We start from the raw sequence: 15,922 nt of genomic DNA, 5'->3' as shown, positions 1-15,922 counted from the left end.
TTACTGGATTTTCAGTTGATATTCTGTCTCCATTAAAATGAAACTGTCATAAAAAGTAAGTGAGCAAGTGGATCAAATAACAATTTCCCCGACTGTAAACAGCCACATTTCTTATAAGGAAAAAAGAAAGAAAAAAAAAGCCCAATACAGTCTATGACCAAACAAATTTTGCAAGATGTCAAGTAATCGATAAGGCTCAACTGAGGTATAACTTCAACCAGTATTGCACTTTTACCCCTACATGATATATAACGCAATTAGAAAAAGCACAACCCCCATCAGCTAAATACAATAACTTGAACTTGGTTTTAATTTTCATTTACTCTCAGCACATTTATCACTGCAAAGAAAACAGGGAGGAGCCAACAAGGTTTGAATGTGGTTGAGAAAATGGAAGGGAGTAGAGCGACTAAAACACCAGTGACCTCTAAAGTCCTGAATTCAAAATGACAGACCACATAAATCAGGACTTTGTTAATATAATTTCTTGTCTGTTTTGTCAAGCCTGCACACATCTTGAACTACAGAAACATTTTATCATTTTTTTAGATATGCAATACAAAGTGGTAGCAGAGACTGAGTGGAGTGTTTCACTATTTTGGTAGAAAGGGTTGTAAAAGGTCTGTCATAATCATGACTATCTTTCACTTTAAATTTTAATCACCAAATACATCTGAAAGAATTTAATTTAAAAAATGATCAAATTAATATACAAAACAGAGCCCCTGTTTATGAAGGTATGAACAGAAAATACAAACAAAAAACAATGCAAATGTATGGTCACATTTTATGTCAGCATGACATTAAGTGTATCTTTTTCCAATAGTGACACCAGAAGCACTAAAATACTGGTAAGCATGAAATGACTGTACTTAAACCGATTGCTTGTTTAAGCAGAATAAAGCTTATCAAGTGAGGAGGAAACTGTTATCTGGTTGTGTGTCTTTACCTTAAACTGAGAACATCTCATGTTTGATTTAATGTTGTTCTGAAGGATGAACCTATGCTCTGTTGCCACTGGAGACTGATATTAAATGTGCCACTTCAGTAAGGCTTTAGGCTTTACATTGTCTTATCAAAATATTAAGAAATGAGGAGTGGCTCAACACATTTCCACACTACTGTACCTCTCAACCATGTTTTATGAAATTCAGCCAAATGGTTTTTGTGTAATCCTTTCGACAGACAAATGGAATAAGATAACCAAAGTACTCTGAAAAATTCAACATATTCAACCTTCGGTTTATAATTTCTGGTTATATTAATGGAGTCTGGCGTTATTGCATTTGCTCTAAAAGACAAAGTACTGTATCCACATTATTTCAAACCACAGATAAAGCACAAATTGTAACCCTAATCCAATCCAATAAAAGATACTGAGTGGGTCTTCTTACATATTATTTAGTAATTTGGCACCGTGTGTCTATTTTGTTTTACCAGTAGAGACACAGAAAATGGTTAAATCTTTGTGTTTCAATCAGCTGTTAATAAAACCAAATAATTTAATGTTTTTTAGCTTATCAGCCATCAGTGCCTTCCCACTCTATTTCTCCCTGGCCTAATGTAAAAGAAATGAAAAGCAGTGAGCAATGCTGTATCTACACATCCTAAATGGATCATTAGTGCCTGGTTGCCATGGAAAAATGAATGTTTAATGCAATAGCTGAATAAATACACACTTTTCTGAAATATACACAAACAGGGAAACAAAGGAAGGAAACGGAGAGGATCATTTTGATCCAATCTTGCATTCTCAAGGCTATGCCCTGCAAGTAGTGGCTACATATGAAGAGAGAACTGGCAGGGTGAACAGACCATTCTCCCTCTCCCTGGGATTCTTGGGATTCTTTTATCCATCTTCGTGTCTCTGGCCCATGCTACCGAAAACAAGAGAGGGCACATAACATCAGGTACCACAACATGGAAGAACACCGCAATGAGCAAATCAAAGAAAGGGAGTGCCTGCTGACAAGAGGCAGATAGATTGAAGGCTGTGAAAGAGCAGCATGCTTTAATCTGTGTGTGTGTGTGTGTGTGATAATAGTGGGTGGTTTGACTTAATGGCTACCATTGGGTGAAAGCAAAAAATATTAGCTATCCTAAGCCTGGCGGTTTTAGTTGGCTTACTAAAATCAATCGGGGCCACTCAGAGTGGGGTTTAGTCTGGACAGCTAACATGCATGTGGGCACATCTGCCTCGCTCAAATACACTGAATATGGGCACACCAGGTGAGATATCGTTTTGTAAAAGATTTCAGAATAACCTTTAAGATTAGCAGGACTAAGCTCAATATGTTTCACAAAACATTATGAGATTTATACATCATGGAAATACTTAAAGTCAGAAAAAGAAAAAAAAATAGCTGTTTAATATGCATCCTCCTCGATCCTACTACAAGATGACCAAATTATATGTCCGAGAGGAGCAGCTGAAATTGAGCCCCATCTTCTTTAGTAAGCCAAGAATCCTGATAAAGCTGAGATCCCGAAATCCTCGCCACAGTTGTTTATCTAATATGTCACAGGTCTGATATGACAGACGCTTTTATTTAGTGCTACATCATGTTTCATTGCCTTTTCAAATAATTGCATTAAGACCAAATCTGGTCTGCATCCACTATTAACACTGTTTGGAAATACAAATGAACACATTTTCATTTCTGTGGAAATAATTTGCTATAAGACAGTGAAAAATTCTGCCATTGGTTTGCAGATATTTCATCAGTTTATGATACTATCCGTCTGTTATCTCTAAGAAGTCATTTATAATTAACAATATGACCTGTCAACAAGAAAGGTTGTCTCACACAATAACTCAAATTTTTCCTCCTACCACTCTTTATCAGTCATGCAAAAGCCTATTGTGTGTATGCATGTGTGGATGTATGTGATCTACCAGTACAGTAATCCCATCCTCTGTTCCTTTGTTGTAATCCTAGAATTTCCTCTAATAGGGAGGTTTCCACTCATATTTAGTCATATATAAACTAGCTCTTAATCCTGGTAGTCTAATAAGCGTTGTATTTTTGGATGGCTTTGTGTGCTTTTTTTTTTTTTTTTCCTTTTGTCAGCCCTTACATTTTGGCCACTACAGTTTCATTATGAATTACGGTTAAGTCCATATTTTGTTGGACAAATGGAAAACTTTGCATTTTTCACCTCTGCACACCACCACAGTCGCTTTTAAATCAAACAATCACAACGTGGTTGAAGTGCAGCTTCAAAGACACTGCAAGTTTTACAAAATGTTGCATTCACTGTTGAGGAATTACATTCACTTTTATGCTCAGTCCCCCTTTTTTGGAGAGTCAGAATTAATTACACAAGTTACTGACAAGCACTATCCTCGGACAGGTGAGGTTCGTTCCCAAGGAGATGTCAAGGCAAGTGAGGGAGGCCGTCATTAGGCTCAAATGAATAATTTTGTTATTATTAAGAATAAATGCACTGACCAACATCAAAAGGCCTGAGAGATGACAAAATGTGAAAAAGGTGAATGATGACAGAATTATTAAAGTCAATGAGACTATTAACACGATATGATAGTCATATCATTGTCAAATTCTGTAATCGAGAGATGCCGTCATGAAGGAAAATACAGAGGGCTGCAAACTGCAAACCATTCGTTACACTCAAGATTGACAGATTAGACTTTGCCTGAAACCAGCAAAAAAAGCCTGCACAGTTGTGGAAAAATATTTGGACAGTTTAACTTGTACCAGAACGATGGGAAGAGTAAATTAATGCAGCATGATCTGAAGCATACTAAATTATGTGTTGTAATGGTGGAGACAACAATCAGCAACTGAAAGCGGCTGCAGTAGAAGCCCAGCAGAACATCTCAAAGAAGGAAAAACAACATAACAAAATAAGCCTTATTTAAAATGATTATAGTTTGTCGAATTACTTTTGGGCCTCTGAGAATAGAATACTATGTACAAAAATGACTGTAATTCCTAAACAAATAAAGCAAAATTTCCCTGAAATTAAAGTTGAATATCTGCACTTCCATCAGATATAGACTGTTTAATAAAAAATCCACTGTGGTTGTGTACATAGGCAAAAAATGCAAAAACTGTGTCTTTGCCCAACAAATTATGGGCCTAAGTGTAAAATATTGAGGCAGGTGGTTAAAAGAGGAAAGTTACTAGAGAAACTGTAAAGCTAATGGATGAGCAAGTTATACACGTTCTATGTTAACACAGTTTTTTTAGTTTATTCTGTCTAAATCTGCCCTACCTAACGCTAATCCAGTTAGATGTTTTTGCATTTTGTGGCACATTGTTTAATCGGGACCTGCTGATGCACACATCCCGGCCCGTGGTAGAAACTGTGCACTCACAGTTTTTGGACAGTATGCCAGTGACCTTCTCATGGCCTCCTCTACTTGGCACAGGATATAATGGGCTATCATCTTCCAGTTACGTACATGTGAGATGTGGCTATGCCTCTGTTCTCTGACAAAATAATAGGTCTGTCTGTTTACATAAGCACCTTCAGTTCTGTTTTTACCTTTTTGACAAACCCCTAATCGAATATGTGGATTAAAATGTGCACTCACAGTTAGTTTCTCTGCCAAGCAATCAACAAATCTCTTATCAGTGATTAGATTAGCGTAACCTTATCTAACTTTTATGTTCTGACTACACAAGTACCTCACCATCACAGAGTATATTATGTGATGAGTGACAGCCAGATCAAAAATAGGGTTTCAGTTGAAACCCTGGGAAGAAAAGGCTCTTTTTTTTACCTATTACTAAAGAGTTAAGCAACAGGTTGCTTCAGAAAAGGAAGCAAACACTCTGAAATGCACACAATAAAAGCCCAGTGATAATCCTTGACAGTGCTGCTGTGACAGTGGATATCTTAAAATAAAGCTCCACAGTGTTTGAGGTTGCATGGATGAAGCTTTCCATAGGAGCTGGCGACAGTCATTTGACAGGATAATCCTGTCAAGACGAGAAAAGTCTGCCGCAGCACATCCAGTGAAACACAGCCATCAAAAGAGTTCACAAACCACCAGATTAAAGACTCATCTATTCTAATCGACAACCATGTGTAGTTTGTGCAATTGCATTTCTGTGTGAATGCGTGCTTGTGTGTATGTGCTTTTGTTCCGTGTGTGGGTTTTCACATGAGTAGGCGTGAGTGTTTATGACATAACTGAAAGAGGGACGACTTGCTTCCCCGAAGACGAAAGCTGAAGAGATGAAACAACACTTCAAAACATTGAAGGAATAATTCATGTTTTTTCTCATGTCTAACTTGTAGGCTTTTACGTTCTGAATTCCCACAGATCCCCAACAAGTTCAAAATCACAGATCACACACTCTACAAAGCGTCTGGTGACACTTCCGACAATATGGTGGGAAAAGGAAAGCCAACACGCCAGGCGATGAAGGAGAAAAAAATTCATATGTTAGCTGTGGCCAAATAGTGATTCAGCATTTAGTCTATTTTATATAAAGTATTTTGGATCCCGTTCCTAATAACAAATAGTATTAGCTTCATAAGTTGTACAAAAATCTGTCTCCAGGTAATAAAAATGCAGAGAAATGCACACATAACTACATCAATAATCAAAAAACGGACTGTGCAAAGGTTTCTTAATATTTTGCTAGGACACTGAGAAACATATTGGGTGCAAACATACACGGAAATACAATATATGAGGCAAAACTATGTTTGTACAATTCTAACAAACTTGAAAGTCAATATTATTGTGCCTACTTTATCCTGCAACCCAGCCTGAACTCTTATTGACAACCTTTCTTGTCATTTCTTGAAATTCTTCTTGAAGGACACTCAAACCTCTCCTTTGGATATTGGCTTCCTTTTGTTACCTTCTCTGTCAAGATGATCCCACACTGTTTCGGTGATGTTGAGGTCTGGGCTCTTGGGAGGTCAGCCCATCACTTAAAGTGTTCTTTTATGAGGTTTTCTCTCCAGGTATGCTTTTACTGCATTGGCAGTGTGTTTGGGATTAAAAACTAAGCTGCATAAAATGGATGGATCATGTTGGATGGACAATGGTGGGTCAAAATCTGACAGTATTTCCAATTTTGGTGAGATCCTAAACACTGCTGGCTTAAAAATGGCTTCTTGACAGCCACCCTTCCACTGAGAATATTTCTGACGTTCAACTGAAGAGCCAGATACATCTCTCAGGTCCTGTGTCAGGTCTTTGTTAGAGATTTTCTCCCATTGTTAAGGACATGACATTCAGATACTGGTGAGCTGTTGTAGACAGGCCTCTCTCTTCCTCCACTTGCCAGTTTCCCTCAAATTCTTAAGAACAAACTGTACACAATGTTGAGATATGTCACCTTTTTGTAGCTAAAAAGCGCTATTCTGTTATACCTACTAAAAAAACTTTGGGTAAACTTATTGGTGCAAAAATCCCATTTCATGCCTGCCAAACTCTTATCTTTGCCATTTTTCATACATTCAACTAATAAAATGGAAACAAATTATGTGTTTTTGAGACAGGTTGCTAAAAACAAAGTACCTAAAGATACAACAAAAAACAGGATCTTTGCTGAATTGTCCATTTTTGCCCATGTAGCCAAAACACTGGTTCATTTCTTGACTTAGGTGCTTTCAAAATGATTGAGTGATTGATAGGCCTGTGTTAAAAACAAACAAACAAATAAAAGCATTCCACTGAAATCGGCCAGGTACAAATAGTAGACTGAAAAACTTTGAAAGACCTTCAGAAAGCCTGAAAAACTATTGCTCAAGACCAAAATTACAAGAAAGCCTGGCTCCTCAGAAACAACACATAAAGAAATGAAGGGTAGCTCCAGACTTTGCACAGTTCTGTAATCCTCATCTATTTTCTCGGTTGTAAGTAGCCTATCGCTTCTTGGTCATTTTGAAAGTGGTAGCATTTCATCAGTCATCTTGGTAGTGTAATTAAATGCATCTCTGACTATTCCTGGCATGAATTAATTGACATATCTGAGGCGCATTAATGCTGACAGTGATGGACTCCTGCATTTTCATGACACAATGCAGTCAATATGTTTTAATGCAGGTGGAAAGAAGGTCTTAAAGTGCTATTCACTTAAGTGCTCTCTGTCTGTTTTTTTCATTAGCTTGAGAAAGAAACACAAAAGATAATTACTCCTCTGCAATGTTGTCATTCAGCAGCTCCCCTGTCTGGTCTGTTGCAGACCTTAGGGGGCGTCACCATGAACCTCTGTGCTCCATCAAGAAAAGCCATTAAGACGAGCAGGCAGAAGACAGAGCAGTAACACTGAAGCATTTTAACAAAGCGATGTGAAATGCAATTACCCTGACAGAGGCTGTAACACAAGCAATTTATGCAAGCTCACTGACATTCTGCATCTGCATGTACAGTATGTTAAGTATGTTTTCTCCCAGACTGACAAAGAACACGTGTATACAACATATTTTTTGTGCGATAATTACATTATATTATGTTATGTCTGACACACCTTACATAAGATGAAATGCAAGCTAAAAAGTGCAGCACATATTGGCACCTTTAAGCCAGGGTTTCGCACGTTTACATGTAATTCTGCTGGGAAGAAACCCCATCAAGAAGATTTCAGACCCTTTAGCTTTCTCTTCAATGATTGAAGGGGTCTCTCATTTATGAGATGGACACTGCTATCGGGCTTCATGTTGTGAGGCCTATTATCATTGCAGGAAATCAAAGAGGAAAATGTAGATAAGACTTAAGGATATTTATGATACATCTGTTTTATTTTAAACCCTTTCAAATAAGGACGTGATGGGTAGTGGGAATTTTATAGGCACTGGGTGGGAAGATGGCTGTTTTTGGATCATCTCAGGGGTTTTGGCTCTCCGATAATGAACGGCAGTGAAACACTCAGGGATTTGACCAGTATACTGTATCAGCGCACTAATGGATTTCATCATCCTCATCAGTGAGATTTTAGAAATATTCATCACTTCTAACACTTTGATGAGCTTTCCAGTACAGTATTTGTTATTCTGCTATTTTAGTTTAGCCTTAAATGGAATAAATAAAGACAACTCAAGTGGCTAGGGGACAGCCACATGGGAAAAATGCCTTAATCAGCTGAGTCTAAGGTTCAGTTCCAGACCGATCAGATCTTTACTGAAAATCACTCATCTCTCTTTCTCTACATTACCTGTCAGTTGAACTGTGGCTATCAAATATAAGCAAAAAGGCCTAACACATATTACTCAAGCATTTGCCAAAAAATAAAGAAAGAAAAGATTAGTGGGGGTTATTGTGCTATTGGGATATTTGCAGTATGGCTACAATAGAGTTTGATTATTGCAAAACAATCATAATCCTGAAGTTTATCTCCCACAACAGTGCTTCTACGGGCTGGCCATTTAGCTGGATTTCTATGCCCACACACTCTTCTATGAGCCTTGTTATCAGGCATTCAGCAAAACGCAAGGAACCACTGAATCGGCTGAAACAGGTTGAAAGAACCTAAATGACGGAATTATGTCACAAAATAAAGCAACTGGGATGCACTCAACATCACACACCAGAGAAAATGCTGAGGGGGATGTTTTTTTCTCCTTTAGCACAAGCATTATTTAGCCGTAAACGATACCCACACACTTAAGCACAGACTCCCACACAAAGACTGAGGGATGTTGTACACAAACACAGATGCAAAAACAACACACACGAGAGGAGAGGAGAGGAGAGGAAAAACATGATAGTTAGGTGAGTTGTGAGTCATCCTTATGTTTTTCCTGCTTCAGCCCACACGTGTATTTATATCAGCTTTCTATCTTGTTCTACATACCATATTCTCTTTACTTTGAAAAAAAAAAAAAATCCATCCATATACACTTCTGACATCAAAATGGTGTCAATAAAGTTTCGTGTTTTATCGATTTTCTATATTTGACTTGAAGCACAAATGCATATATGAATAGTAAACATATGCACCTGTTCTTTTTCTCTTACATATCAGTGCTATATGCCACGTGTGCCATATTCTTTGACAAGGATTTGTTTGGACACTGGAACTGCCAACAGTACTTGAAACTGTGGCTTCTTGCCTGATGTTATCATTCCCTGTCACCTGCGAGTGATTTTATGATGACAAAAAAAAAAAAAAAACTGTTGTTTTTCAAATCATGGCACTGCAGTAAAACCGCACCATCGTCACACCATACAAGTCTCACCTTGTACTTTAAACTCTAGGGGTTTTTCTTGAGGACTGGATATTATTTATCCTCAACAGGCTTTGCTGTAAGAAAGTTGACGTGCAACATTGGAAGGACAGTGACTCATTTTCCATATTCATGCGTAAATACAAAACACTACAGTCCAATTTTCATGAGAATTCTCATGCCAGAGCTCCCATTTGAGAGTGTGAGGCGCTGGCAATAGCAAAAGCAAATATATTCCATGTCCAAAGAATTTTCAATAAGGAGGAAGCAATTTGTGAATTTAAAAATAAAAACCAGCCAAGTGCACTTTCAAATAATTAAGAGGTTTTTCTGTCGGAGTACTACAGGCTGAAATATCTGTGTAACTACATTTTAAATCTCTGTGTCAAGCTCAAGCTTGGACGCTTTTGGTTTTATCCACATTACTGAAGAGATGTGCTTTAGGTTCAGTATGCAACCAACAGCCGTTGTCTATACTGCAACCAGAGGTGTCAGGAAGACAGATAGAGTCTGGATGTTGGGGCAGGCTCTTGTGGGTTTGACTTGACTGATCTCAGCCTCCCGCAAACTAAAGACAACCAGGCTTGACCCCAGCTGTCCCTCAGGGCATAAAAATCAAAGCTGAGGAACAGAATTCCACAAGACACGTAAAAGCATATATAATATCACGCTGCTCAGCGTGTAGAAATCTGTGTGGAAGCGGATGTCCGTTAGCTTCAAGTCAGGCGAGGTCAGCATGGGGGCATGCCACTCCTGAACCGTAGCCAAAAATGTAAATTAGTTAGCTCAGACTTGTCAGCGTGATTGCTCTTTCGCTGACAGGACTGTCAAGAACACAAGTGAAGTCATTCTGCTTTCCATTAGCATTTCAATGCTGATCTGGGATTACGACTTACACGCTTTATTTCCACTCATAATCTGCTCTCAGAGCAGATTGCAATGGAAGAATTGGTAAGATTTTCACAGTATAAACAAGAAAAATTTGTCACTAAAAGCTGCATCGCATTGGTTAAATATGACATTTGACAGGTATGACATGGAAATACTACCTAAGTGAAACAACTGCTTTGTATATGCTTGCATTAAAGGTTGGAGTGGTGACCAGGTTTTGTATGTGAAAACCTTTACAAAATTACAAAAATGCAACACAGTAGGGCTTCAATCCTTCAACCTACATATTGTACAGATAGCTTTAGCTGACAAGGAGGAACCATTATTAAATAGGACAATCAATCAAAGCTTTAAATCAATCAAAGCTTCAAATCCCAGTGTCAATAAATTGCTGTCATCAAGCAAGACATTGCCTTCCGGGTGATGGTTGCCCTTCACCTGTCCCCGACCTCATACCAGTGCATTGCATAGGCACTGTCTCAACACCATGCTCAACAAAGTCTGCTGAATACCGAACATAAAGCTCGACCTTATCCTGGCGACATTAAACTCCTGCCATGCATCCTTGACACCAAACTACCCACTGTTACAATGAATATAAGAGGCCAGCTAAAGTACTATAGCAAGCTCTTAATCAATGACCTGCTAGTTATTTATGAACCCCATATGCTTATCTATTTCCCTCTCTCCTCATAACAGGATCGATTTCAAGTGCAGGTGTGTAAGAAAGCATCCTGGATCTTAGTGCGAAAGTTTATGCCATCAACAAGAATAAACAACAATTACTAGTAACTGTAGTAGCAGTACTATTGAATCATTAACATCAATAAATAAACTGTTTTCATATATGTGAACTGCAAAGCTTCTCAGATGTGAGGACTGCCAGTATTTTTGTCTTCTTTAATACAAATGTGGATTCTAAAAAAAATTTTGCTTTGCAAATTTTTGAGACAAAATGCTTAATCAATCAACCTATAATTTAAATAACTGACCAATTACTCAGCAATGAAAAATTTTGTGCCCATAGTTGATCCTTAAGATAATTATAAATCACTACTTTACACGCTGACCAGTGTGCTAATCTCTACAAAAACCTGGAATACCTCCCTTTGCCAGAGGGACAGAAAGAAGGGAGCGAGATTGGCAGTTAGCTGGCAGGCATGTCGGTTGAGTGTTAGTGTGTTGGCACTGCTGCCAAAGATACCACTGAGTGTCTATCTTCTTTCATACAGGGAGCCTTTCCCACTTTCTCTGTCTCACACAGACACAAACAAGCACGGAGCATTACATCAAGCTCCAAATGTGACAAAGGAGGACTGCCTGTGTGTGTGTGTGTGTGTGTGTGTGTGTGTGTGTGTGTGTGTGTGTGTGTGTGTGTGTGTGTGTGTGTGTGTGTGTGTGTGTGTGTGTGTGTGTGTGTGTGTGTGTGTAAGCGTGTCTGTCCAGGCTAAGTATCTTTGTAGGAATCAGGATTAGGTTGCCTCACTGACACACAAGGCTTATGTAAAGCTGACCCACAATGCGAGGCACCACACGTGAATGTGAACTGCCAGGTTGCAGTGCTATACCCATCCTAACTGGCACCTCAAACTGGATTGTCACTCTTACAGCAAAATGAAAGTTTTCAGTTTTGCTTATTAGATCCGATCAATTTTAAGAATGTTTCTGCACACTTATTGGCTGAAATTACAAACCACAGCCCTGCAAATGCATACATGTAAGACAACAAATACTTTACTTAGAATTCTTTCAATATTATTTCCAACAACTGAAACGGGGGCGACATTTAATACCCAAACCATCAACCTTTCTTTTTACACATTTTTGAGCCAAAATGCTTAATTAACCTCAACATTTCAGCTTCAGCTCACTGTTTAAGCTAATCTGAGATTGCGACAATAGAAAGACATTTATACTAATTTTTTTCTTTGTTTGTTTTAATACATATACTTCAACGTGAAGTGGTTACTTCAGAGAAAAGGGCTATCACTACAAAGATTTAGCATCAGAGGTCCGCATTCCAACTAAACGCGATCAGAAACGCGATCAGTAAACTCAGACTGTTTACCTTCTCATCAATACATGAAGCCCATATAAAAGGAGTCATTTATGCTAAAATAAACACGTCAATAATCGCCAATGCAAAGGCAATGTGTCGATATTAATGCAATTTAAAGGATGCAAATCATAACCTTTACTTCACAAAGAAAAAACAGAAGGCATATGTTACATATGTTCCAGTTTTGTTGCCTTTTGGCCTTTTTTTTCTCCAAAATATGTCAAAGTATAGATCCAAACAGGGATTAAGCTCTTGAAATGTTTCCTCTTGTCCTCTTTGCCATAGAGATAAAAAGGATGTGATGGCCGAAGCATCTTGAGAAAGCTGAATTTACGTCCAACAGGCAAAATGTAGACCTAGGTGGAACCATCAGCCGGGTCCTTCACAAACATGAAAGCATGAGCCCCATCCCTCAGCAAGGAGGAGCTCACAGCAGCCTCCCTGGCTGTGCATGACTCAATATATGGCAGCCTCATCCTGAATGCATCAGGCATTTATATGTATGTGTGCACAAACTGTAAATGGACTTGACGGAGGGAAATCAATAGCCAGTGCCTGTATGTAAATGAGACTGGACTGAAGCCTATGTACTGTGTAAGGAACCCATCATGTATGAGCTTACTTAATAGCCATTTCAGTATGAAGAAAGGGACTTCTGAGGTGTAACAGCCCTGGCTCTTTTTTTTAAGTGTTAATTGTTGTGCTGGGTTTAATAAAGACATCAAGTCTTTCAAAATGCCTTTAAAATGAAATGAAACTAAACAGTAAGCTAACATTAAATGCAGTGGTGACGCTGACAACAACAGACATGCACATACAGGGCTTCAATTTGTGAGATCAATCAGGGGAAGGACCCGCCAAAATGACTCAGCACCTGTTTTTTTCCTTTTGCACCCATTTTTTTCCCTTTCTGGGGTGATGGGAAATTAATGTCATATTTCTCTAGGGGTTCCCTCTGATGATTTTATTACAGTTACCTACAGCTTTCCGAGATGTGTTATAGGCTTACTAAAGCCCAATAGCCTTGCACTGCCACCGCAGCAAGCCAAGTTCCCGCAGTCACCGCAGTAGGTGAAGCCTTTAAGTAGCACAATGCAGACATTATTCGTGAACCCCATCAAAAAATTAAAAAGTGGATCAATAACAGACGAGTCAATTAGGTCGTCAGTGCGAATCCTACCTATCTCGGGTTTCTGATTTCTAGATCTATTCCTAAGATTTGATTTAATATCGGATGAATTTCGCAGCACTTTTCATCTTAAAACCGGCACACACCACAGCTCAGACAGCACACAGACTCACAGGAGCCCAGACACAGTTCTCCTTCGGACGAACAATGCGTCCTTTTTCCATCCACACAGACACAGAGGGGCACCTCATCATTTCAGCTTCAGCTCACTGAAATGTCAATTTACTGCTGGGTATAAGGACTTCTTTTTCAAGCCGGTCAGTGTCCCATGCTTTTTAAGTCGCTGCCAATCGCAATATATTATACTGCATTAAAAATGATGCTGTTAAAAGCAAAGAAGTGTTGAATTCTTTACCTGTTCGGCGCAGTGTCTTCCAGAGGAACTCCCGGTCTGTCGGACACACACAGGCTCCGCAACCTACATTTACCGTAATGATCCTACTAGTCACGCCGATAGACTGCGTCGGTGTTTAAACTAGCCATTACGGTGTTCTGGTGTACCCTTTGCTAGAAATTACCACAGAGGTGGAGCAGCAACAAACTGTACCGATGCGTTTCAGGTTAAACGAAAGTGTTAAACCTACCTACTGTGTTGACGTAAAGGTACAACGCCAGCAGGTATTACAAAGTAAATAAGGCTGGCGAAATGTCGTCTCGTCAAGTATTACGTTCTTTAGGTTGCTATGGCAATAAATCAGTATAAAGGCACACGTGCAGTTCGGGGCATGGATTAAAAATACTGCACGAAAAATAGTTTGGCTTCCCAGAAACAATGTTCTTAATGAAGAATCACTTCCCATCTGTTATTTGTGGTCATCCCAGTTCAACAGTATGTATTTTTTTTCTTTTTTTTACATTTTTTTTTTTTTTCGGTAAATCGGTATTCAGATATTCTTTGATATACGAGCGCCTCCCACAGTGCAAATGCTGTAGTTACAATCTGCTTTTCATAGTTCAGTGCACACATCTTCCCCCCTTTTCATCGGGTTAATAATCTGCTTATTCGTTTATAGGTTAGGGTTAATTTTACTCAATTGATGTAGAGCTCATGGAAACAGTCACCTATGTGTATGCATTATATTGTTCGTTGACTTGTGTAGTCTTCTTCTAAGAAGCAATATGGCCCCCATGTGGACACCAGAGGTTCTTTCTGCCCGCTATTGAGATCAGACAATCTGGAGAACCAGATGTGGAGGGGAGCATTAAGATGGACCTCTGAGGTGACACTTCGATCTCTTCTTCAATTTTCAAGGAGAGACGAGGTCTCCCACTTCTCAACTGGAAACGAGTGCAAGCGACCTTGATGGTTTTAAGATTTTTCTTCTGACTCCAACAAAGAGTGTTGTAATGCTGGACATTTTAGCTCTATATTTCCCAATTATATACAAGTGTGACCAAGGACCAAGGAGGGGGATCTTAAAGAATGAAAAGATTTACCTCAGCTGACACCCGAAGCCACGTGAAAGCACAGATGAGCCCCATTCACCTCGATGAACTTGGAATCAGCCAGCCATAATCTGTAAATTAATTTAATGAAAGCCAAGTTTCTAATTCTAGAATCTTAGCACCAAATCCCCAGTATAAAGCAGCTGACATGCATGCAGTAGGTGAGAGGGATGACCTTGACCACCATCTGCCCATCAACGCCTCCTTCCCAGGACGTTATAAGAGGATGCTAAGCATACAGGATCAAAATACAAGCCGTTTCACTTTAAGACTGTGGCCTTAAAAAGTGACGACCTCCATAAAGGTAAATCATCCAAATCACTGAAATGACCTCACAATGTTCTGTCTGTCCAGCTTTTATAAATTACATCTTATTTAAGTAGACTTGGCGAGAATTGCAGACATCCTTCACATTACTGAAATTAAAACCTCGGAGCTCTCGACTGAAGAGACGCCTCACTTGACTTGTTCGTTTTCAGACTAATGGGCACTGACAGCTTGACAAGCAATGATGTGCAATATTCTAATTTCAGATTTTCTATGTCATGACCTAATTACACAGGCAGCTTGTTTTCTACCTCCTCTCCCTTCTGTCGTTTTACATTTTTGCTCCTAGTTAAACTCCTCCTGAAATCCTTCCACACACCTGTTGGATTTTCCAGTAGTGACAGGCTGCAAGAATCCTGAAAGGAAATAATTTTTCTGATTTTCAAAACACTGATATTACTGGGGGGCACCTCAGTCATGTGCAGACATTATCCCTGTAATTTGTCCACATATTCAGGGGGATTAAAACATAGTATTTTAGGTGTATTGCTCTTCTATGCCCCTATGTGTGCAAGATTATAGGGCACTGCAAAAAGAGCTTTTAAAAAAAACAAAACAAATAACAACAAAAAAAAAGAATAAAATATTCAGCAACTGCAGTACCACAAGTAAGAATCTGAGACATTTCAAAATGATGCATATATTCACCTTTTCATTGGGTCTTATTGGTGATCCTTTCCTAATCGGTTACACTTGAGCACCCAACTATCTCCTTCCTGGTTAGGTTGCATCCTTCTTTTCCTTTCCATTGTTTACCTGGAAACAGCTTGCCTGAATGTGATTAGTTTCTCAAATTTAGACCACAAACTGTGTACAGATATGTGAATATGAATATACAGATATCTTTTTATGGA

Source organism: Oreochromis aureus, linkage group 16, assembly GCF_013358895.1.
Source record: "Oreochromis aureus strain Israel breed Guangdong linkage group 16, ZZ_aureus, whole genome shotgun sequence".
Taxonomy (NCBI): Eukaryota; Metazoa; Chordata; class Actinopteri; order Cichliformes; family Cichlidae; genus Oreochromis; species Oreochromis aureus.
The sequence above is the reverse complement of the archived record's forward strand: the minus strand, read 5'-3'. Positions refer to the sequence as shown.